Raw genomic sequence first — 26,309 nt, forward strand, 5'->3', positions numbered from 1 at the left:
AATGGGGGAGAAGGAAAATTTCTAGAGACCTCATCCTAAGGAATGAAGGCATCAGATTCTCCAGCTCTGGCCATTTGCTGAAAGCCCTGGCCTGGGCTCCTCCACGGAGGAGCTGCTGTGTTCGGTGGACTCCTCTCTCCATAAAACTGCAACCAAGTCTGTTTTAGAAGCATGTGCATGAGCAGGCTTGGCCTTGAGAGGCCTCCTGTGTCCTGAGCACTGACAATCTTCCAAACCTCCAAGAAGACTTGGCAAGCACCCTCCAATGCCCTGGGCCGTGTGAACCTATGGCTGAATGTGGCTGGACATGCCTGGCTGGCTCCCTGGGTACCTGGAGTCCACGGAGCTGGTCTCCAGACTGTACCATTCTCACCGAGTAGAAGTGGAAGTGTTAGTCGCTCAGTCATGTCTGACTCTTTGCGACCCCATGGACTGTAGCCCGCCAGGCTCCTCTGTCCTTGGAATTCTCCAGGCAAAAATACTGGAGTGGGTTGCCATTCCCTTCTCCAGGGAATCTTCCCAACCCAGAGATCGAACCTGGGTCTCCTGCATTGCAGGCAGATTCTTTACTGTCTGAGCCACCAGGGAAACCCTATTCTCACTGAGAGTGGGTGCTAAATAGTGATGTTCCTAAGCTCACAATGGGCTCCATGGGGAGTCCTCACTGGCTATCCCAACAGGCTGGCCACAAAGTCTTTTTAAATAATAACTACTAGCAGGATCACTGCTGCTTATGTCTTCACATCAGTATAAATTAAGTTCATTAGTTTTATTTTACAAATGCAGTTATCAGGCTTAAGCAATTGAGAAACTTGATCAAGATGACAGAGCTATTAAGGGATGGAGGGATTCTCAAGAATCTCACCCAGGGACTTCCCTGGAGGCCCATTGGTTACCTCTCTACACTCCCAATGCAGGCGGCATGGGTTTGATCCCTGGTCAAGGAATTCAGATCCCATATACCACACTGCATGGCCAAAAAATATCTCACCCTGGTCTGCATGCATGTCTGCTCAGTAGCTCAGTTGTGTCTGACTTTTTGCGACCCTAAGGACTGTAGCCCCCCATGCTCCTCTGTCCATGGGATTCTCCAGGAAAGAATACTGGAGTGGGTTGCCATGCCCTCCTCGAGGGGATCTTCCCAACCCAGGAATAGAACCCGCATCTCCAGCATGGCAGGTGCATCCTTTGCCACTGAGCCACTGGGGAAGCCCCTCACCCAGGTCTACCTGACCGCAAAGCCTGTGCTCTTCACCGCTGTGTTATACAGTATCTCTCATGCTTCTGGGAGGAGGCCCACTGGGACCCCCATTCACAGTCCCCGGGTGAGCAGCAGTACCTGCAGACCACAGAGGATGAATAGACCTGATTTCCTGCTGCTACTGCTCAGCGACTCAGTGGTTTGGGAAAGTCACAGTTCCTCTCAGATTCTTAATCCCCTGCTTTGTAGGGTGGAGGACACCATACCACCTCTGTCTGCATGGGATGGTATTATCTACAACATTCTGCACAGCATCTTCATGATGGGCATAGCAGCTGGGAGAAGACAAGCGTACGGAGCGAGGAGACAGCAGCAGGAAAGGGAGAACAAGTGATGAGGAAGAGATGGGAAGGAAATGATTCTTTGAGGCTCTGCTGGGATCCTGAGACAGCATGCCCTCCTGCCTCCTGCCCCTCCACGCTGGCATGTTCAGCAACCACACCAGGCAGGATGCTTCCTCCAGGCTTCCTTGGGGGAGGAGCAGGGGCCAAGAATGCATCAGAAACAACAGGACTCTGTGAGATCACAGAGAGCCTTCATGCGGTGGGCCTCCAAACGGTTCTGCCAGTTCTTCAAGTCTGCTTGGGCTTCGAGATCCTGCAGCCTCCGGAAGTGAGTTGGAGAAGCTTGAGGTGGGATGAGAAGACCAGGGCTTGAACTTCCTCCACTGTCCCTGCCCACAGACCCAGTGACCACAGGATTTTCTCTGTCCTGTTCTGGCTAGCTGACCGGCTTCCCCTCACCCACCCACCGCCATCTCCTCATTACAGAACAAAGGAAGCTGGCTCCTTCCCTCCAGTCCAGAGAGGGTTCCTAATTGGCTTTCCATTAAAGGGAAAATAGACTACTGTTTCCACCTCATTATTTATGAGCCTTTCTGGAAGTGCATTTCCATGCACTCTGGGATTACTCACGCCCATTTTGCTTGGCCATATTTTATGATCTGTTTTATTTATTCAGGGCCTCTATTGGGTACTCACATCTGAAACCAATTAAAAACCAAGAAATAGGAAAAACCAAATAAACACCTGGAGATGTCCAAACCCAGTCTTTCTGAAGCCTGCGACTGGGGGACTGGCATGGCCGGGCCGATAGTCTTGGCCACAGGAAACGGGGGTCTCTCTCCTGGAGACACCAGGTGACAAGGCCACACAAGATGGCTGCACATCGATTCAAGGACCTGTAGACAGAGCTGGGGCCGGACTGCCGGGTCCTGCGTTCTGAGAGCTCCCTGTGCAGGGCAGAGGCATCGCTTGTGCATGTTGGGGTCCCTCTTTCCGCCTGGCGTGTCGGAGGATCTAGGCAACACTTGGCTCAGCCTGTAGGCATCCCCACTGTGACTCTGTGAACATAGACCCGTGCACACTGTTGCAGAAATTTGGAACAAAATTGTGAAGAACCATCTGTATGAATTTGGGACTGGTTTGTCCTCTATAAACAGTGTCTCCAGCTTCACTCTAGAAGGATTCTTAGGGCAAATGTGCTCGCCTTTAGTCCCAGAAAAACAGCTACCAAGCTTAGCATTCCCACAGACTGCCAGTCTCATTGAGCCTTAATCCAGGTGGGGGTAGGGGTCTCAGAGAGAAGAAAGCAGGCCTTCATCTTTTTCAGGGGAGTCTGTTTCACACAGCTTTATACAACGTGCTTTGGAGTCTATGCCCATGGACAAGCCACTCTGCGCCTTGCTTGTCTGTGTAAGATGCGAGTGATGCGCTCCAGGCTCCTCTGTCCTTGGGATCCTCCAGGCAAGAATACTTGTGTGGGTAGCCATTTCCTCCTCCAGGGGATCTTCCTGACCCAGGGATCAAACCCCCGTCTCCTGCATCGGCAGGCGGATTCTTTACCACTGAGCCACCTAGAAAGTCCAACACACGGACGCCCCTTTTTCATTTTGCCTGCCCTTCCCACAGCTTCAATCTCTGCTGCGCCGGGAGGTCTCTCTCTCCCCCCCACCTCCCACCTCCACCCAGGGAGAGTCAGTACATTGGTGGGTGGCCTCTGTCCTGAACCCAAATGTCCCCTTCCTCCCCTTCAGCTGAGCTGGGTGTGTGGACAGTAGGGAGGGGGCCCCTGCCCCTGCTGGGTGGCAAGGGCACCCAGCAGCCTCCTGTTGGGCAGGCAGATAGATGGTGTAAATGCCAGCGCATCATGGAACTTTGGAGAGTTTCAGTTGGGATTAAAAGAAATGATGAACATCACATCTCTGATGATGTTTCCTCTCCAGGATATTTGTGTTTATTGTAACACATGTACACACGTGTGCACACACACATAAATTGAGGAATGTTCTGGCTCCCTGGATTCTTAGGAATAGTGCTACTTAGAGATTTACCCCTGACTTCCCTTAGTAATTTATATAAAGCCTCCCTTCATTCATTTGTTGGTTCATTAATTCAACAAACATTGTGTTGGGTACATCTGTGTGGCAGGCACTGGCCACACACCTCATAGATGGGAAATAAACCCTCCCTCCTGTGCTGACATTGCAGCCTGAGCTGGAATGTCTAGGCTTTTCTTGGGACAATATACTTCAGAGGTTTACTCCCCACGATGAATGTAGGAACTATAAAAGCCATCGACTCTTGAGGCAGGAGGGGAACTAGGAAGCTGACACAATTCTACTTGTCCACAAACCACTGCTTTCAAATCTGAGGTCTGCTCTTCTAGATCTTGGTCACATTCTGGTGAACGTGATGATTTCTTGCTTTTACTACACGATTGGTGCCTGATACTTCTGAATATGAGAAGCCAAGTTTCCCAATTTCTCTGCTTTCTTCAGCAGCACGTGGGGACTGAGACTGGTGAGGATTCGGGGAGCAGATGGGCATGTGAAGGTGGGCGGGCATGAGGAGGAGGTTGCCAACACAACCACAGACCAGCTCCCACCCAGAGAAAGGTTCAGACTTTGGTGATGTCAAGGTGGGCTGAGTGAAGCCGAATTGCTCTTCATGACAGTGAGAGAAACTTTTGCAATTTCTGTACCATTGGCCACTTAGGGAAAGCTAGAAACCTCTTCTCAGATTAATATTTACAACGCATAAAATGAAATATATTGGATGAAAGGAATCCAAATATATTAAAATGTTATCAAATTTTTTTTAAATTGTGGTAGAGTAATTCTTGGGCTACTTTATGTTGTTGTTGTTATTCAGTCACTGAGTCATGTCCAACTCTTCGCGATCCCGTGGACTGCAGCACGCCAGGCTCCCCTGTCCTTCACCGTCTCCTGGAGTTTGCTCAAGTTCATGTCGATTTTATACTTTACAAATACTTTTATAAATACATTTAAGTACTTATAAATGCATGTACTTTGTAAATACATTTAAATAACAAGGCAATGCACTGAAAACAGGCAACTTCATCTTGAATTTTATTTTGTAAAGACATAGGCACATGAAGACTGTTGTTTCCTGGTTTGATCCTGGCCAGTGTGACATGTTTGTTTGATAAGGAGAATGCACATGTCCTGTTGGACACTTGATTTTGTTTTTCAGTTTGATAGTTCCAAGGGTCAAAAATCCTGATTCACAAAGATAAAGGGTTGCAAGTGTATTTGAAAGTCTCACAGCTGACTTTACAAGGACCACATGAAGCCTCTATAGTTTACGGAGTTAAACTCCAGTTGTGGAAACACACAACTTCACCATTTGGTGGCTGAACTACCAAGCCCAGTGTTACTTAAGCCTTACAAGTTTTGTCATATAAGTATCTACACAGAGAAACACCATGATGTTCTGTAGTCTAGGAGCAAATAACGGGCTTCATGTCAAAGGAGAACATAAATGATATTTCAATAACTGTAATACAATATACAAATATCTGGACTTCTCAGTGACAAATATCTGGACTTCTCAGTGACAGGTACTATAATATCTATAGGCTTGTCTCCTGCATGCACAAGAGAAGGAAATACTAAAATTCAGTTGGAGGCTATCAAAGAGATGCCATTTCCTCCCATCCCAGTTCACAGACCCACAGAAAGCCTTGGAAGTTCATGGGCACCCAATTAATAACCGGTCTTCTAGCGGGAGGAGATGAGAGTTAGAGACAAAAGTCAGACAGCACAGAATCAGAAAATTCCAAACATAGGGCAGCCCACAGAACCATCTCATCACGGGAAGCATGGGAGACCTTTCATGAACAAGAAAGTGCTTGTCCTGTTTGACCTGTGGAAATGTGGACCCTGGCTGCTGCCAACAGTCTTCATCCCAGTCTCCCCGACTCTCATACAGGCCTTGAGTGGTTTGTGATGGAAATCAGGCAAGGGGCAGCATCTTCTGTTTGGGTGAATCCAGGATGATTGCAAATCCATTGACCAATGAAACAGACTCAACTGGAGTGAGAACCTGGGCCACAGAGGTAAGGCTCGCCTGGGAAATGTGCAGACCCTCAGGGAAGACTTTGGCCCTCCGTCGGTCCTGGAGTACGGGTCCAAGGGGATCTCATCTAAATCTCAGGGCCCCTGCAGACACGGGTGGTATCAGGAAAGCTCACAGGATTTATCCCATAGGAGGAGGTTAGTAGCTCGTAGCTCTGATATTTGGGAAGCTGGGGGAAGTTGAGGAATGGACCATCCTGGTTACCCAGCCCCCAACCCCCCGCCTTCTCAAATGCTTTTTTCATGGCACACAAGCCTTCCCAGTGGCTCAAGCATCCACAAGAGACGTGAAGCCCTGTTTGGTTTGCGGTGCTCCCTCCACCATTGCTAAGCATCTGGTTCTTTCAGAGTCTGAGCAAGTTGCTCCCGACCGTCACCAGCCCAGACAGTGGTTGCTGAAGAAGCTCTAATGAGAAGCTGACAGATGAATCCCCGCTGCCCTGCTCTGCCTTTAGCAAGCCCGCCGCTTCCCCACACTGTCCTCCCCACGCTGTTCTGTAAGTTTTCCTCCTAATCTCAACCTCCTTCCTCTTTCCCATTCTTCTGAATGTTAAAGTCACGACCTTTGCGGTTTACGGGCCACCAGAGACTGAACTAAATGTGTTAGCTCTGAGTCCAAACAAGTAATAGCCGGCCAATTAAATTAATAATCCATATTGTTACAATGTTTAACCACGGCTGTTTCCTCAGCGGTCTGTTTAAATCACAGCCAAGGCCTGACCTATTAAAATGAATAACTGGAATTATGAGAAACACCATTTAATAAACACAGCGAGGAACTCAGCACAATTGGGCATGAAATATTTATTACCACTTGAAGCAGAGGGCTGTTTGGGACTTTAAGATGGGATTAACGAATGCATTTTAATTTCTAACTCACAAGGTGGGAGCTGGGGCTGGAACCGGAACCGGAACTGAAGGCCCTCCGGAAGTTTCTTGGAAAAATCTGCTCATGTTGTGTTTGTCACATTGTGCTGGGCTATTTCTTTATGTGAGGGCGTCCACCAGGGCAGGAGGAGCAGGAATGTGGGCATCTGATCAGTGGCTTCTCGGAGACTTAGTACTTGCTTAGTAAATATTTCCTGGATGGGTGGATAATGGCTGAGTGGATAGATGGGTGGGTGGATGGATGGATGGATGAGTGAGTGGATGGATAGACCGATTGGTGGGTGGATGGATAGACTGGTGTGGATGGATGGGTGGGTAGACTGATGATAGATGAAACATTTTGACACCTTAGCATGTACACCTCAATGATATGGGAAAGATAAAACTCTTAGCACATGTGACACATTCTAAATCCTCAGTACATGATCATTGTGCCTGTGAATATGGTTAGGAGAGCAAAATCTCGCTAATTTACTAGAAAACCAGTGCTCACATTTGGCAGCTCCTCAGGAGCTTCAGGGCAGTCTGAGGACCCAACTTCAACCCTGACTGCCCCACTTATCTTGAAGTGAGCCTTAGAGTCTGTCTGGGGATTACATATTTTTGTTTTACTATTGTTGGCTTTTCTCAGAAAGAATTGCTCCTTTCCCTATTTTCCCAAAGCTCTCTGTCTTATTCCTGCGTTCGCTCTGACATGTCCCTGTTTCCCCAGGTATGACTATGTTTTCACATTATTCCCTTTTCCCAGGTGTCAGCTCTCAAGTTTTGATCATGGGTTTCAAAAATGCGGTTCCTGTAATGATAACCCTTAGCAAGGCAGGTAAGTGGGGAAGTTATCAAGGATTTATGAAGGTTCAGATGCTAAAGAGTCTGCCTGCAATGCTGGAGATCTGGGTTCAGTCCCTGGGCTGGAGAGATCCCCTGGAGAAGGAAATGGCCACCCTCTCCAGTGTTCTTGCCACGGACAGAGGAGCCTAGCAGGCTACAGACTATGGGATCGCAAAGAGTCGGACACAACTGAGTGACTAAGACACAGACGTGATCAAGATAACTGGGCCTTCCCTACAGGGGTGACCCATGGGAAACGTCCCTGCCAGAACTTGCCTCCAGAGAAAGCGGAAAGCAGGCAGACCAGGCTGTGTGTGCTGAAGGGGCACCTGTGACATTGTGAGGACGGGGGGCCACCCGGGCACACCTGGCTGTGGTCTCCCCTTTGAGAACCTGAGAGCATCTCCCGGAGGCCACAAAACCACCCTCAGGTCCAGTCACTGTCTCCCCAAGTCTGAAATTAAATGTGCTATAAAGGCACAACAGGCAAAGGGTAGTCTCATCATGAAGAGAAGAATCTTGAAACTGAAAGTAGAAAAAAGAGGAATGAGTTTTATGAAGAGGGTAGATCTCTTACTTTGGGGATGACGTGGAGTATCTTTTCTTTCAGTGAGGAAAAGATGGTTTGGGTTAACCTTATGAAAGATTGACGGGTTCTCCCCACTATCCCACTGCATTAAAAAAAAAAAAAAAAAAAAAAAACAAGAATGGTCCCAAACAGAAGTGTCCTAAGTGGCCAATATAGTCGCATGGATGTGACATGGGAAGCTTGCCTGACCCCAAGTGGCCTTCAAGAGATCGAGGCTTCAAAGGGCTCTGTCAGTCTGCACTCTGCAGATCTCATGTTGTCAATGTCACTGTCTGTTACTTTGGTCTCTTTAATCCTTAAGGATGCTTGCAGAGTAATGCATAGCATGGCTGTGTTGGAATCCTATTTTCCTGTATGGTGGAGGAGACTTCTGTCAAACTAGGTAGAGTTGCTTCTTTATCACCCATCCCTCCCCTACCAGACTGTGAGTTCCTACAGAGTAAGACTGTATGTTATTCATCTCTTTGTCCCACAGCATGACTTGCTCAGTAGATAACATCTTTCTGGTCCTCAGCAGAAGTTCATGGATAACAAAAGCCATCCTTTATGGAGCCCATATACTATCCAAGCCTTGCACTCAGTTCTTTGCATGTGCCCTTCTGTGTGGTAGTCCCAGTCACACGCTGACTGTTACGATGCCCTATTTTACAGATGAGGCACCTGGGACATTAAGAAGCTGGGCACTTGTCCAGGATCACCCAGATAACATGCAGCAGCCCTGGAATTTGAACCTTGTGTGTATAATTTCGGAGCCTTAGCTTTCATTGCCATGCTGTTTTGTCTCCAAGTGGTGAATGCACATGCCACTTAACTCAGCCACGGAGGCGACCATGTAGGAACAGGATCGCGAGGCTGAGGCGGAGTGAGAGGATGTGGGAGATTCTTTCAGAGTGGACTTGCCTCTCTATTTATGTTTTTTTATGGTCTGGAAGATGCACCGATTTGTTACTCATCTCCTACCCAAGGCATTGTTGCATTTCCCTTGTCCTCAAGGCGTGCTGAGCATGTTGCTAAGCACCAGCCAATGCCCACCTTCCCATCAGACCTCTTAATGAATCTGTGAGTGATGATGGGAAGGCCTGGAACAAAAGGCAAGAGATGTGGGTCCTTGGCCTGGCTCCGCAGTACGCACTTGGGTAAGCCCCCAGGTCTGGTTTACCTGTATCCAGGAAAGGCAGAAATCACTGGTTTTCCTCTCCCTTCAGATTCTGTAATTCCTCAGATAGCCCACCATCAGATTAAACACCCTCCTTCTAACCAGTCTGAATTATTCAAGATAGTGACTGAATGGCTCTTGAGAGGATGTGTCTACTGCCTCTAGGATTCCAGAAGCCTCAGTCTAGAAGCCTAAGTAAGAGACCCACTGATCTTGGAGTATGAACACTGCATGAAGTCAGGACTCTCGAGTTTTTCTGAGGTCCTCTCCGAGCAGTAGTCGACCTATCTCCCATGTGCTTCACACATCTCTGACCAAGTGTGGCATGTGTGTGAATGCTAAGTCACTTCAGTAGTGTCCGACTCTTTGCGATCCTATGGACCGTAGCCCACTGAGCTCCTCTGCCCATGGGGATTCTCCAGGCAAGAATACTGGAGTGGGTTGCCATGCCCTCCTCCAGGGGATCTTCCCAACCCAGGGATGGAACCCACCTCTCTTATGTCTCTGCATTAGCAGGTGGGTTTTAATCAGACCTCATGGGAAGAAAGCAGCCCTGAAGCGATTGTTCTCATGGTGAAAATCTGCCTTCCTAAGAGCATGAACATAATTACTTAGTTGATTGCTCATAATTACTTATATATGAACTAGTTTCAAAATAAAAATATCAACATTAACACTAACAATATTTTTAAAGTGCAAAATGAGAGTGGTACATTTGTTATATCAGAAAGCAGAACTACCAAAGATTTCTATAATTGTGTCAAACGGACGTAAGACCAACCAGAACTAGCCAAAGGTATGGAAAGGAGATTAAGTAAAAAAGTAATAATAACTATATCGAATCAAAACACATCACATCCATGCATTCGGGGAGAACGGGGAGTAATTGTTTAAAGAGTACAGGGTATTCTGAGGTGATGACCAAGTTTTAAAACTAGAGGGAAGTGGCAGTTGTACAACATGGGGAATGCACTAAATGCTGTAGAATTATACACTTTAAAATGGTTAATTGTATGTTATGTGAATTCCCACTTCAATTAAAAGAGAGAGACTTAAGAGACATTTCAACCACATGTAAAATATGTAGATGTTATATAGGTCCTCACTATTGCTCTTCTTTTGCTTTATTTTTTCATGTTTCCAAGAGAGTTTTGAGTAGTTTTGGAATTCTAAATAATTAATTCCTATGCAATGGCTCCCCACTCCAGTACTCTTGCTTGGAAAATCCCATGGACGGAGGAGCCTGGTAGGCTGCAGTCCATGGGGTCGCTAAGAGTCTGACATGACTGAGAGATTTCACTTTCTCTTTTCACTTTCATGCATTGGAGAAGGAAATGGCAACCCACTCCAGTGTTCTTGCCTGGAGAATCCCAGGGACCGGGGAGCCTGGTGGGCTGCTGTCTATGGGGTCACACAGAGTCGGACATAACTGAAATGATTTAGCATAGCATAGCATGCAGTTTGCATAGGAATTAATTATTTAGAATTCCAAAACTACTCAACAATGGCACCCCACTCAAGTACTCTTGCCTGGAAAATCCCATGGATGGAGGAGCTTGGTGGGCTGCAGTCTATGGGGTCGCTAAGAGTTGGACATGACTGAGCGACTTCACTTTCCCTTTTCACTTTCATGCGTTGGAGAAGGAAATGGCAACCCACTCCAGTGTTCTTGCCTGGAAAATCCCAGGGACTGGGGAGCCTGGTGGGCTGCCGTCTATGGGGTCGCACAGAGTCGGACACAACTGAAGCGACTTAGCAGCAGCAGCAGCAGCATGCAGTTAAAATAGCTTTTGCCTTATGAAATACTGTGATATCTGGAATTTACTCTTAAGTCATCTAGAATTGGATATGGATGAAACAACTTTGGCTGTAAGTTGACAGCCCTTGAAGCTGGATAACTGGGTACATAAGGGTTCTTTCTATTTTGTTCTCTACTTCTGTATGTGTTTGGACCTTTTCATCCTAAATATTTTGTGTTTTTTTAAATAGTCTTTCTCATTCAAAATATCTTATCATCTTTTGTCCCTGCTCCTCCCACTATTCCCTGTGGCTCCGCAGTAAAGAATCTGCCTGCAAAGCAGGAGCCCCACGAGATGCGAGTTCAATCCTTGGTTCAGGAAGATCCCCTGGATGGCAACTCACTCCAGTATTCTTGCCTAGAGAACCCTAGGCACAGAGGAACCTGGTGGGCTATAGTCCATAGGGTCGCAAAGAGTCAGACACAACTGCAGTGACTTAGCATGCACATACCTCCCACAATATACCTCCAGAGGCCAAAATGGGCCAGGATCACACCCAGAGAAATTAACAACTGTCTGATATTTTGATTACTACAATGGCTTATCCATCCTCCAATCACAAAGGCATTAGGTTAGAAATGATCCTCCTCTGAAGGCCTACTTTTCTGCCTACACAAGGTTAGCTGTCTGGGGCCAGGGGTTCAGATGCCAGCCAGGAGCTAATTGGCCCATGCAAGGAACAAACTCACAGCTTTTCCTTCCCTAACTCCTTGTCATTCTGATTCCTGTGTCACCCTGTCTGCGAGGACCTCCCATTGCTCCCCACTGCTTGGGGCCAGCTCTTTCTCAGAGGGAGGAAGAAGGAAGTGGTTAGTGGATTTGGCATTCCCAGCCTGAGGATTGGTTCTTCTCCCTTGGCTACTGCCTGCTGCTTTCTCTTCCAGGCATACTGGCTATAAAAGTGCCTAGAAGGCAGAAATGGCTATGAATATTCATGAAGTCATTATGAATAATACTGCTTTAAAAACGAATCGTCTTCCAGCTATTCACCCTGGAAATTGAATTCTTCTCTCATACTTTGAGTCACTAGGAGATTGTTAACAGCAGTGGGCAGCAAACTTCAATCTAGAGGCCAAATCTGGTCCACTACATTTATTTTATATGATCTGCAAGGCAACAGTGGTTTTTACATCTTTAAATAATTAGGGGGAAAAGCAAAAAAGAATAATATTTTGTGGCATGCACAATTAAAGGAAATTCAAATTTCAGAGTCTGTAAATATAGTTCTCATGGAACATAAGCCTCACCCGTTGTCTTACATAGTACCTATAGGTGATTTCATGCTAAAATGACAGAGTTGAGTAGTTGGATTAGAAATGATGTGGCCCAGGCAGCTTAAAATATTTACTATCCAGCCCTTTAGAGAAAAAGTTCATTCATTTCTGGTCTGTAAGCTTGAGATTCCCTATCAACTCTTAACAATTCACTCTTGTCTAATAGAGCTGTACTGCAATGACATCCGTTGCCAGTAGAGGCCACATCAGGCTGAAACCATTCAGATGGAGGTTTTGGGTTTTAGAGAATGTATTGACTGGTGATAGAAGCAAGGTCTGATGCTGTAAAGAGCAATATTGCGTAGGAACCTGGAATGTTAGGTCCATGAATCAAGGCAAATTGGAAGTGGCCAAACAGGAGATGGCAAGAGTGAATATCGACATTCTAGGAATCAGCAAACCAAGATGGACTGAAATGGGTGAATTTAACTCAGATGACCATTATATCTACTACTCTAGGCAAGAATCCCTTAGAAGAAATGGAGTAGCCATCATAGTCAAAAGAGTCCAAAATGCAGTACTTGGATGCGATCTCAAAAACGACAGAATGATCTCTGTTCGTTTCCAAGGCAAAATCATTCAATATCACGGTAATCCAAGTCAATGCCCCAACCAGTAACGCTGAAGAAGCTGAACGGTTCTATGAAGACCTACAAGACCTTTTAGAACTAACACCCCCCAAAAATGTCCTTTTCATTATAGGGGACTGGAATGCAAAAGTAGGAAGTCAAGAAACACCTGGAGTAACAGGCAAATTTGGCCTTGGAGGAGAGAATGAAACAGGGCAAAGGCTAATAGAGTTTTGCCAAGAGAACACACTGGTCATAGCGAACACCCTCTTTCAACAATATAAGAGAAGCCTCTACACATGGACATCACCAGATGGTCAATACTGAAATCAGATTGATTATATTCTTTGTAGCCAAAGATGGAGAAGCTCTATACAGTCAGCAAAAACAAGACTGGGACCTGACTGTGGCTCAGATCACGAACTCCTTATTGCCAAATTCAGACTTAAATTCAAGAAAGTGGGGAAACCACTAGACCATTCAGGTATGACCTAAATGAAATCCCTTATGATTATACAGTGGAATATATAGATTTAAGGGGCTAGATAAATAAACTTATAAATAGATTTAAGGGGCTAGATCTGATAGACAGAGTGCCTGAAGAACTATGGACAGAGGTTCGTGACATTGTACAGGAGACAGGGATCAAGACCATACCCAAGAAAAAGAAATGCAAAAAAGCAAAATGGCTGTCTGAGGAGGCCTTACAAATGGCTGTGAAAAGAAGAGAAGCAAAAGGCAAAGGAGAAAAGGAAAGATACATCCATTTGAACGCAGAGTTCCAAAGAATAGCAAGGAGACATAAGAAAGCCTTCCTCAGTGATCAATGCAAAGACATAGAGGAAAACAATAGAATGGGAAAGACTAGAGATCTCGTCAAGAAAATTAGAGATACCAAAGGAACATTTCAGGCAAAGATGGGCTCAATAAAGGACAGAAATGGTATGGACCTAACAGAAGCAGAAGATATTAAGAAGAGGTGGCAAGAATACACAGAAGAACTGTACAAAAAAGATCTTCATGACCCAGATAATCATGATGGTGTGATCACTCATCTACAGCCAGACATCCTGGAATGTGAAGTCAAGTGGGCCTTAGAAAGCATCACTACGAACAAAGCTAATGAAGGTAATGGAATTCCAGTTGAGCTATTTCAAATCCTAAAAGATGATGCTGTGAAAGTGCTGCACTCAATATGCCAGCAAAATTGGAAAACTCAGGAGTGGTCACAGGACTGGAAAAGGTCAGTTTTCATTCCAATCCCTAAGAAAGGCAATGCCAAAGAATGCTCAAACTACCGCACAATTGCACTCATCTCACACACTAGTAAAGTAATGCTCAAAATTCTCCAAGCCAGGCTTCAACAGTACATGAACCATGAACTTCCAGGTGTTCAAGCTGGGTTTAGAAAAGTCAGAGAAACCAGAGATCAAATTGCCAGCATCTGCTGGATCATCAAAAAAGCAAGAGAGTTCCAGAAAAACATCTATTTCTGCTTTATTGACTATGCCAAAGCCTTTGATTGTGTGGATCACAATAAACTGTGAAAAATTCTGAAAGAGATGGGAATACCAGACCACCTGACCTGCCTCTTGAGAAACCTGTATGCAGTTCAGGAAGCCACAGTTAGAACTGGACATGGAACAACAGACTGGTCCCAGATAGGAAAAGGAATACGTCAAGGCTGTATATTATCACCTTGCTTATTTAACTTATATGCAGAGGACATCATGAGAAACGCTGGGCTGGAAGAAGCACAAGCTGGAATCCAGATTGTCGGGAGAAATATCAATAACCTCAGATATGGAGATGACACTACCCTTATGGCAGAGACTGAAGAGGCACTAAAGAGCCTCTTGATGTAAGTGAAAGAAGAGAGTGAAAAAGTTGGCTTAAAGCTCAACATTCAGAAAACTAAGATCATGGCATCCGGTCCCATCACTTCATGGGAAATAGATGGGGAAACAATGAAAACAGTGGCTGACTTTATTTTTGGGGTCTTTAAAATCACTGTAGATGGTGATTGCAGCCATGAAATTCAAAGACACTTACTCCTCGGAAGGAAAGTTATGACCAACCTAGAGAGCATATTAAAAGGCAGAGACATTACTTTGTCAACAAAGGTCCATCTAGTCAAGGCTATGGTTTTTCCAGTAGTCATATATGGATGTGAGAGTTGGACAGCTGAGCTCCGAAGAATTGATACTTTTGAACTGTGGTGTTGAAGAAGAGTCTTGAGAGTCCCTTGGACAGCAAGGAGATCCAATCAGTCCATCCTAAATATCAGTCCTGGGAGTTCATTGGAAGGACTGATGTTGAAGCTAAAACTCTAATACTTTGGCCACCTGATGCGAGGAGCTGACTCATTTGAAAAGACCCTGATGCTGGGAAAGATTGAGGGCAGGAGGATAGGGGACGACAGAGGATGAGATGGCTAGATGGCATCACCGACTCAATGGACATGAGTTTGGGTAGACTCCGGGAGTTGGTGATGGACAGGGAGGCCTGGCGTGCTGCACTTCATGGGGTCGCAAAGAGTTGGACATGACTGAGCAACTGAACTGAACTGAACTGAACTGATTCAGCAAAGATTAAATGAATGACCACTTCATGCCACACACAGTTTTAAGTTCTGGGTTTATTGCAGGTATTAGCAACACAAGCAAAAATCTCAGTTTTCATGGAGCTGAGGTTCTACTGAGATGATTATTTCCCGTAATTCTGTGGGTTGAGTGGGATCAGCTGGCCTGTTCTGCTTTCTGTGGGCTTCAGTTGAGGTCACTCATATGGCTGAACTGGCCTGGAAGCTCTACCGTGTAGCTCATCTACCCAGAACGTAATTGATTCTCCATTCATCCTCCCCTCTGGGCCAGGTGTATGGTAGATTCAGAGCCGTTCATAGCACAGTGGTCTCAGGGTGTCAGAGTTTCCAGGACTTCTTTTCTGGAAGCTGGCTCTGAGAGGGAAAGCAGAAGTTGCAGGTCTCTTAAAGGCTGGATCCAGAATTAGAATAGCATCACTTCTGCCACATTTTGTTGGTTGAAGCAAGTAAAAAACCCAACCCAGGGACTTCCCTAGTGGTTCAGCGGTTAAGAATCTGCCTTGCAGTGCAGGGGACGTAGGTTTGATCCCTGGTTGAGGAACTAAGATCCCACATGCCATGGGGCAAGTGAGCACATGTGCCTCAGCAACTGAGTCTGCAACTGAGAAACCCCTGAGCTGCAACCAAGGATCCTGCATGACACATAAGACCTGATACAGCCAAATAAATAAACAAATATTAAAAAAAAAAAAGATTCAAAGACAGGAGAAAGAGATTCCATCTAAGAGTTAAGCTATCTGTATGTACTTGGAGAGAGGAAATTGATGATGACCATTTTAGAAAACTATGAGAATGGACAAGACATGCTGATCTTTGCCCTTATACATGCTCAAAACCCTTGGGGTCTCCTCCTCTCCTTTTGGTGATTGTGTATGCATAATATTGTTAGGTTTGATTGGTAGACAGTTATTGAACTTTTATACTCTTGAATCATGAGATTCCTAAGTCAGGAAAATCACTGTGGAAAGCATCTTGAGCCCTGAGTACATTTCCCTCCCTAGCTCTGCGGGCACAGCTGTCTGGCTGAGCCCCCTGGCATGTCCTGAGCACGTTCACACTCAGATGGGCAGCTGAGCTCATCTCAGAAGATGGGGCAGGCGGACTGACATCCAACAGAATTTAGGGAATGTGATACAGCTCCTTCCCCAGAAGAAGCCAAAGCCGCCCAGACTGGCCATATGTGCCACCCGGCCTTGGTCCTGCCCCATCACCCCAGGAGGAAAGACACAGAGGAAGGGGCACTTAAATTACCCCAGGCTTGAGAAACAAAAATTTTCAGGGGAAATGATTTTAGATTTACAGAAGAGTTACAAAGACGATACAGAGAGTTCCCATACACATTTCACCAGCTTCCCCCAACACCAGCTCCTTGCATAAGCATGGTATCTTTACAAAACTAAGACACTAACATCACTAAACATTATTAACTAAACAGCAGACTCATTCCGAGTGCCCCTGTTTTCCACTAATGACTTTCTTCTGTTCCAGGAGCCCATCTGGGACCCCACATTCATTTAGCCATTGTGTCCCCTTGGTCCTTTCCCGTCTATGACAATTTCTGTTTTTCCTTGGTTTCCTTGATTTTCATGACCTTGACACTTTTAAAGACAGTGGTCAGGTTTTGGGGTTTTTTTTTGTAAAGCATCCCTCAATTTGGGGTTGACTAGTGTTTTTTCATCATGAAACTGAGATTCTAGGGTTTGGGAAGACTATTACAGAGAAAATATGTCATCGTGCGGGACACAGGACATCAATTGTCTTGTTACTGGCGACGTTAACTTTGATGAGGTATTTGTGCGGTTTCTTCACTGTGAAGTTACTAAATGGCCCTTTCCATTGTCTATTCCTTAGAGTGGAGCCTGCACTCAAGGAGAGGAGAATGGAGTTTCTGGAGGGAGAAGCATTGAGCTTTAAAAACACACAGCACACTAGGGCAGGGCTGCCAGAAGTAGGGAGGGCCCCAGACCTGCCCACTGACTTGCTGGTGACCTTGGGTGAGTCCCTCAGTCTCTCAGAGCTGGGATTTCCCTCTCTCTTGTGAAATCTAAGATGGCATCCCAGCCACGCAGCTGTTTCCCAGGGGCCTCGGTACGTTTCGGCTGGTAACACTTTGAGTTGCTGGAGCATAGATCTGATGAGGAAAGAGGTCCTTGTTATAACAGCTGAAGTCTTGTTCCTGGTTTGTAAACATTTCCCAATCCTGATGTCCATCATCCCCACAACAGGAGTGTCCCCTACGAGTGATGAGGCCAGCACTATTTTTATAAAATGGTCTCATGTTATTCACATGCTAACAAGGGCTTAGTGTAGAGGAAAATGCTGCAGGGAACTATTTTTTGTAAAGTGAATAATTCCCCTGAACTAGCTTTTTTGTATAAAATAATTTTCTCACTTATTGGATTTGCTTAAACCAAAGGGCTCTAGGAATTCCTTCCAAAGTACACACCATCTTTGTGGAAATGCTTTTAAACAGACAGAGTGTTTTCTACATTGAAGGGGATGAATTACTCTAGAATTAGCCATTAGAGTAATTATTTCATGTCCTTGAAGACTCTTCTCTGGCCAAGAATTCTGGCCAAACTGTCTTTCTGACACTTGGTGCTAAGGAGAACTAAACCCCCAAGGGGGTTATTGTTTTGTGATTTTAGCAAAGATGTGGCTGGTGAGCTATGTTTTTCTTGGTGTGTGTTGGGGGGGTTAAGTATATCTACTGTGACTGGAGGTTTTCCTCCAGTTCTTTAGAAATCACATGACTTAGCGTGTCTTTACAACTCAAGGGTATCATTCACATGGGCTCTGATGTGGGGGGTGCTCCTTGGAGTTCAGCAGCATGGAAACCCCAGCTCCCATCGTGTGCAGAGCGCTGACGAGCTCACCCAGTCATGCCCCCCCTTACTCAGCCCCAACCCACATCCCCCACCGCCACCTCCACCCCTGCAGCCTGTCCTTTGATGAGCCTAGACCAGGGCTGCTATAGAGCAGGAATATCTTTCAGCTAAGACTCCATTGTCCTTTTCAAATTCAGCTCCACATACAATCACTGTGGTTCTGTGACAAGATGAAAGAAGATGCTGATCCTACATCTTTCCCTTATGGCCTTGGCTGGACCACATAGCCCAGGTGATATGCAAAAAACACGCATTATAAATCCTCTAATTGTCGTGAGAATGGGACAGTTGCCTGGGTTGTGTTGGGGGGAAAGTGTTAAACTGTTTCTCTGTTAAATGTAAAGAGTTAGAAAAGAATTTTTAGCACTGTTTGGCATTTCTTCATTTTATCTACAAACAGCCTCAAAACTGGAAGTGATCCAGCATATCTCTCATTCTTGGAAAAGCTCAGGCCCAGAAAACCACCATCTCTGTTCCAGTCTTCTCGCTCATCACAGCCAACATTGCTCCACTCTCTGTTCCTAAGGGCTTTCCTGGTGGCTCAGGTGATAAAGAATTTGCCTTCAATGCAGGAGACCTGGGTTCAATCCCTGAGTGGGGAAGATCCCCTGGAGAAGGACATGGCAACCCAGTCCAACATTCTTGCCTGGAGAATCCCATGGACAGAGGAGCCTGGTGGGCTACACAGTCCATGGGGTTGCAAAGAGTCAGACATGACTTAGTGACTAACACTTTGACTTTCTGTTCCTAAATCCCTCTAGTCCTTTACCTTTATTACACCTCACCCCCAAACTAGAAGCCTCTCCCTCTTTCCTCTCTGTTTATCTAATTCAGTACTTTTCAAGATACAGTTCAGCTATGTGGTCTTTAGGAGGCCCTTTCTAACTGCCTTAGCCCCAAATACTTTAGGACTGTCTCTTTGAAGAGGACACATCATCTTCTTATCTGACACATTTCTTTTACCCTGCTTTTTCATGTTTGTTTTTGTTTTTTATTAAATTTTTTAAACTGGAGTATAGTTGATTTACAATGTGTTAGTTTCATGTGTACAGCAAAATGATTCAGTTTATATATATATATATATATATATATATTCTTTTCCAGATTCTTTTCTGTTATAGGTTATTACAAGATATTGCAAGATATTGAATACAATTCCCTGTGCTCTAGGGTATGACCTTGTTGTTTATCCATCCTGTGTATAATCCCAAACTCCCATTCCTTCCCTCCACTACCCCCTCTCCCCCTTGGCAACCACAAGTCATTTTCTATATCTGTGAGTCTGTTTGTATTTCATAGCTATGTTGATTTGTATATTATTTTAGATCCCACATATAAGTGATATCATATGTATTTGTCGTTCTTTTTCTGATGGACTTTTTTTGGTAAAATAATCTTGCCGTTGTTGTTGTTCAGTCACTAAGTCATGTCCAACTCTTTATGACCCAATGGACTGTAGTCTGCCAGGCTCCTCTGTCTGTCTTGGGGTTCTCCAGGAAAGAACACTGGAGTGGGTTGCCATTTCCTTCTCCAGAGGATCTTCCTGGACCAGGGATTGAACCCTCGTTCCTGCATTGGCAGAAGGATTCTTTCCCCGAGCTACCAGGGAAGCCCAGAATAATCTTTAGTTCCACCCAGATTGCTACAAATAGCATTATTTTACTCTTTTGATGGCTGAGTAATATTCCAGTGTGTGTGTGTGTACTACATCATCTTTATCCATTTATCTGTCGATGGACACTCTTGTTAACTGGAGTGCAATGATGGCCATACATTGTTCCTGCAAATCCAGCATCTACTCCTTCTCCTCCTTCTGATACAGGTTCTGATTTTCCTTTAGGGAAACACCTCTCTCTGTTCTCTCTTGTGCCACTCTAGTCCAGAAGAGCATGCATGACCCAGGCCAACCAGCATATTCTGTTCCCCTACTCAGATGTTTGATTCTGGAGCTGTCAGGCCATCATATGGAAACAGTCTACCTCAGAGTGGAGTCTAAAGGAAAGAAAGAGTGATCATCAAAGACAAAGCAAAAACAGCGATAATAGCAATGTTCGAGCCAGTAGATTTGGCTGTACCTGAAGTCAGAATTATTCTTTGGACTTTTCTGGTATTTAAGCCTATCTATTCCTTGTTTTAGCCATTCTGGTTCATGCTATGTGCAATGTAAATTTCTCTGTGGAGTGGAATAATGTCTTATTCATTTTGACATTCGCTTATGGCAGGTGCAGTGTTTTGTGTATATAATAAGAGCGTCATAAATGGATACTGCTAATACAGGTGGAAATATGCTAAATAAGTCAACTCAAAGGAGGACATTTTTATTTTATGAAAACCAAGCAAGTCACAGTAGCTTTTCCCCTCGCACCCAGCAATACAGAGGACAAGGAGGAAGCCCGCATTTTATTTCCCCACCCTCTACTCCTTCTCCTCTGAATTAAGACAGTGTGGCTTCTTAATTAAGACCGTGTCCTCTGAGCTCAGGTGGCCTGGCTTCAAACCCACATTTTGCTGCTTCAAACTCTGCCTCCTTAGACAAGGGATTCAAAGGTATTTAGTCTTTCTAATCCTCAGTTTCTTCAAATGTAAAATGGGAAAAATAATAATCCAAGAGATAATTGGATTATTCCTATCCAAGTCTCTTGGATTATCAGGAGAGGCAATGGCACCCCACTCCAGTACTCTTGCCTGGAAAATCCCATGGATGGAGGAGCCTGGAAGGCTGCAGTCCATGGGGTCGCTGAGGGTCGGACATGACTGAGCAACTTCACTTTCACTTTTCATTTTCATGCATTGGAGAAGGAAATGGCAACCCACTCCAGTGTTCTTGCCTGGAGAATCCCAGGGACGGGGGAGCCTGGTGGGCTGCTGTCTATGGGGTCGCACAGAGTCGGACATGACTGAAGTGACTTAGCAGCAGCAGCAGCAGCTTGGATTATCATGTTGATTAAATGAGTTATGCCTCAGATATGAAAAGGGCTAAGTCAATGCTATTATTATAATTCTTAAAACACTAGCATTCTCCTTCCAGCTGAGCCCTTTAGCTTTCCCCTAGCAGGGACTTTGGGGCCAGGCCATGCTGTGACAAACAGGCACGGGAATAATGTAAGAGCTGGGAGAGAGCTGGTCAGAAGACAAGGTGACATCTCAAGCAGATCAAAACCTCATATTCCCATAAATGCAGCCAGTCTCTACCAGGAATAGGGACACCACACCCTCAGTCTTTACAGATCCTTTGTTCTCCTTTATGGCCAGGGCAGTGGCAGAAAGAATGTGAGCTGTGGACCAAGGTTGATAGCTCAAATTCCAGCTCTGGTCCTCAAGCACTCTGGTCCCTTCGAGCCTCAGTGTCCTCATGTATGAAATGGGGATTATGTTACCAACTCCAGTAAGGAAATCACTTAGAACAGCAGGCACCCAGGTCATTGGCACAGATGCTTAGAGCCTGGTCGATGCTGCACACTTTCCGACATGTGACTGGGTGACCTGTACACATATGCACTCGCGGACTTTAGACTGAGGAGGAAGAGAGTTATCAGTCAATGAATTATAATAAAACATGATGAGTAATTTGATAGAGGAAGTACAAGGGGCTGAAGAACTTATAATGGGAGGGTCAACATAGGCTAGGCATTTAGGAGATGAGTAGAGGAAGAGGAAGGGTTGGACTAATAATGAGTAGACAGTGTAATAAAGGAAAACAAGGAAGGTCATGGAGTGTGGGGTGTTATGACCATGTCTCCAACATCCATTCTGCTCCTCAGCCTTGTGCTTTGGATGCGATCCCCTTCATCCTAGCTTCTGGGGTAATTTCAGCCCCTTATCATGTCCCAGACTTAAGCCAAATAGCCCATGACATTCCCCTGCCCACAGTAATTGGTTAAAGGTGGTCCAATTAGAGTGAAGATAAGATTCTTTCTCCTCCTTGGAGATGATCTAAACAGCTTTATTTATTATTGGAAGCCATCTTACAACCATCAGGGAAATCAGACTGAGGAGACAGCCAATCCATCCGAGAGGGCTGAGCTAAGAGGATTGCAGAGCCAGAGGACTGATCAAACTGTACCTGAAGCCCACTTACCACTGACGTTTTGAATGATACATGAGGCCCCCGAAAATCCCCTTTGTTGTTTAAAAGTCAGCTTGGGCTGAACTTTCTGTTATTTTCAGTGGAATTATTCTAGCCGATACACAAGAAAAAGAGCAGTTTGAAAAGTTGGGAACAAATATGAGAGTACCTGATGGTATTAATATGTTAAGCAAGACAAGAATGAAAAGTGTCCGTTAGGTTTAGCATCATGGAGATCATTTTGAGCTAGTTCAGTTTCAGTGGTGGGGGGCAGGGGGGCAGGGAGAACCCTATGCACGCTTCTACTGGACTTCAGAGTGGGCAGAGGACCCCCTGAAGCCATGAACCTTTGACTGTGTATTGAAGAACATAGGCAATGCTATTGTCTGTCACCACAGAGAGATCCCATTTCTAATATTTTAGGTATTGTGGCCCCTACTGTTGCCCATACTATCCATCAAAACATTCCACACCCTCAATTTTTTAACTATTTGAGTTCTATGCTATCCTGTAGGTTTAACTATAGAAAGAACAGAATTTAGAGTAAACTGTGTAAGAAGCTTCCATCACAGCTGACCAGTTGGCTTAGGTTTTGGCTTTCTACCCCTAAGGTGGTTTACCTCGTCTTGACTCTTTAGGGATGGGAGTCATACATCCCTTGAAAAATTATATTGAAAACTATGGATACATAGGAGGGAAAAAATGCCCCCAACTCTGCATGCATTTGTAGGGCTTTGTGATTCCTATGAAACTGGCTTGGCAGATTATGTGGAACACTGCCTAAGCACTCCATCATTTACAAGCTCTAAGAAATCAGTATTTCCTTAACTGGGATCGTGTTCCAGTAAGTAGAGGGTTCCAACCCATCAAGTTAGTTCCCTCTTCCTGCCAATAGCTCTGGAAACCCCAGCTTTCTCTTCCAACCTTCAGGAACTGATCAAGAAAGGGCTTACAGCTTTCTCACCCTTTGGATACTCACTCACACTAGCCTTGCTTCTCGCTGGTTCCCCTCCCAAGCTCTCCTTCCCCAAACTCCAATCTCCAGTCATGGCTTCAATGAAAGGTTAGGATTGGGGAGGTGTATGTGGTTATTCTTATTCATTCGTGCCTTTATCCTGAGGACAATGAGTCCCAGTTCTCAGCCATCGGTCTACACGGTCCTTGGAAACCACACTCAGTGATCAGATGATGGTGAAGGCATCCGAGTCCTAAATGTGACCTGCTACTAACATATTCCCTACCGGTTGCTTCAATTTTTCTTATCGTGGTGACCTGTCGGCATAAAAGAATTTACTTGCCCCAAAGTGCTGGCTTCCGGGTGTCTCAAGGACTCACTGGTGAGGGCTGAGGGTTGTCTAATCTGAGGGCAGCTCTTGCCGTCTGGCCTGAAGCAAACGCTTTGGCCCTAATGGTGTGCACTTTCCACCTGCACCAAAGAAAGGGGCCTAAAATGTTTTGTGTTGACCTCTGTTAGCGCTTATAATTATGCCCTGGTTGTTTGCATGCCTGCCAGTCTTCCTGACTCGCTCCTTGAGGGTGCAGCCATGAATAATTCACCCTCGTGCCTGCAGAGTTCTGACAGATGATAATATTAATAAGAGTGAATGTGGACTCAGCTCTCCCTGCTCTGAGAATGGAGTGAAGCAATGTCTGTGGTCATCTCCCTTACAAAACTACACAGGACCCTTGATTACTAACCCCCCTACTTATTTTTTATTTTAACTTTTCATTCGGAAATAAATTCAGATTTATAGGAAAAGTTGCAAAATTAGTTTTAAGAATCCTCCTACATCCTTCACACAATCCCCCCGATGTTAACATCTTGCATAACCACAATAAAATAGTCAAAACCAGGAAGTTAGCACGGAGACGATACCCTTAACCAGACCTTCTTCAAATTTCACCAGATATACCACTACCGGACCTTTTCTAGTACCAAATCCAGGATCTCAGGTTGCATTTGGTTGTCATGTTTCTAGTTTCCTTTCATCTGAGACAGGGCCTCGTTTTTTTCTTTGTCTTTTATGGCCCTAAAACCTTTTGAAGAGTGTTGGCCAGTTTGTTGCTTGTAGAATATCCCTCCATTTAGATTCATCTGTTGTTCCCTCAAAATCAGATTAAGCATTTGGGGCAAGAATACCACCAAAGCAATGCAACGCCTTTTTCAGTGCATCAGAATAGGTGATACCCGATGTCAATATACCTCATTATTGGGAATGTCAACTTTGGTCACTTGGTACACTACAGTTACTATTTTCTCCTTTGTAATTACTAAATATCCTGTAGGGAAATGCTTTGAGACTCTATAAATATCCTGTTTTTCACCATACTTTGGCCCACTAATTTTAGTATGTCTTAATAATGCTTGCTTAAAAACAATTACTACTATGATGTTTGCCAAATACTGATTCTCTATTTCCCTATTTCTTCCTACACCGAGAACTGGAATTCTACCATAAAAGTTTTTCTTTTTCTCTTTTTCAGGTGAGAAAAGTGGGACTGAGAACTGTTAGATAAGGAACCCAGAGCCACAAAACTAAGACGGAAATGAACCAGGATTTAGTCTTCGGCTCCCTGAATTCTTAACTGATACATTCTTCTTCCTGACAAGGTAAGTTTTGTAACTTAGCATAATCACCTTTTTCCTTGGTTATGAAGAAATTCAAATTTAAAACCATCTTTAGTAATATTGCCAGCACTTATAATGTGCAAACTTTGCCCCGACATCTCCTTTTTACAGTATGCTCTTTCTGTCTCACTCCCACGTCTTTATCTGTGTTTTATTTTGATAACCTTTTTTGAGTGGTCTTTAGTTTGGTAAGTAAATCACCTTACATCCCCCTTTGGGAGAAAATTAGTAATAAATAAACACATATCTGAGACTTAAACGTGATAGGTTTTTTTTTTATTATTGTTTGAAGTAAATCAGTTTGATTGTTGAAAAAAATGTTTCCTATAGTGTCCATGGAGTGTCCTTGAGATTTGTCCAAGTAGACAAAGTCCCCAAATATGCAAAATACACACCTTCTCACAACAAATGAGAGTGTCCAGATAGGGTTATCAGAGGACAAAATGATGATAGTCAGATACAAATACTAATTCCCCAAACTTAACTTATGAAGGAGCCATTTTTAATGATGCCCCATGCATCTTTTTTAAAAATATTTATTTATTATTTTGGTTACTCTGGATCTTAGTTGTGGCAAGTGAACTCTTAGTTGAGGCACGTGGGATCTAGTTCCCTGTCCAGGGATTGAACCTGCGCTTCCTGCATTAGAAGCACAGAGTCTTAGCCACTGGACCACCAGGCAAGTCCCGACACCCCAAGCATCTTTAAGGTGATTCTAGGACATTGCTTGAAGATTAAAGAGGCTGGAGGGGAACGCAGTGAGCTCTCTGACCCTGCAAGTGTTCAAGCAGAGGCTTCTAGAAGACAAAATGCAAGGGTGGTTACAGGACTGGAGGATGCAGTTGGCAGACCTCTGCACTTTGCTTGCCAGGATCCATTTTCTCTCCTTGTGGAAAGCAGAAAGCATATCTTAAGTTCCTTTGGAAATGCGTCTCTCCTTCACACTCAGCCATGTGATTAGGGTGAGCTGAATTCACTCCGAGCTCAGGTGTTTAAGCTGATGAACCTAACCCACCACTGGCCATACTGAGAGGTTCAGATATGAGGTAAGAAACTCAGAGCTGGAGATGTGACACCCAGTCCCTGGAGCCTTCTCAGAGAAAAAAGCCCGTCTCCTCTATAGAACTTTATTTCAGAGATGCTCTGTCTTCCTCCTATGGTGGAGTGAGAGGGTGTGAGGTCAGGAAACAGCAGCCATCTTGCAATCTGGTGTCTGACTCTTTGCGACCCCGTGGACCTTAGCCCACCAGGCTCCTCTGTCTATAGGATTTTCCAGGCAAGAATACTGGAGTGGATTGCCATTCCCTTCTTCAGGGGATCTTCCCCACCCAGGGATCGAACTTGCATCTCTTGCATCTCCTGCCTTGGCAGGCGGGTTCTTT

At 45.0% G+C, this 26,309-nt stretch overlaps 1 long non-coding RNA gene across 1 annotated transcript; it reads left to right on the forward strand.

Moving 5' to 3' along the window:
* Positions 1-6,605: 6,605 nt before the first annotated feature.
* On the forward strand, positions 6,606-20,334 carry LOC129636878 (uncharacterized). The gene is made up of 3 exons (XR_008707170.1): positions 6,606-6,699; positions 7,276-7,347; positions 20,166-20,334. It is a non-coding gene; the product is annotated as an uncharacterized LOC129636878 (long non-coding RNA).
* Positions 20,335-26,309: the final 5,975 nt, after the last annotated feature.

The sequence above is a fragment of the Bubalus kerabau genome, chromosome 22 (genome assembly GCF_029407905.1).
Source record: "Bubalus kerabau isolate K-KA32 ecotype Philippines breed swamp buffalo chromosome 22, PCC_UOA_SB_1v2, whole genome shotgun sequence".
In the NCBI taxonomy this organism is placed as follows: Eukaryota; Metazoa; Chordata; class Mammalia; order Artiodactyla; family Bovidae; genus Bubalus; species Bubalus kerabau.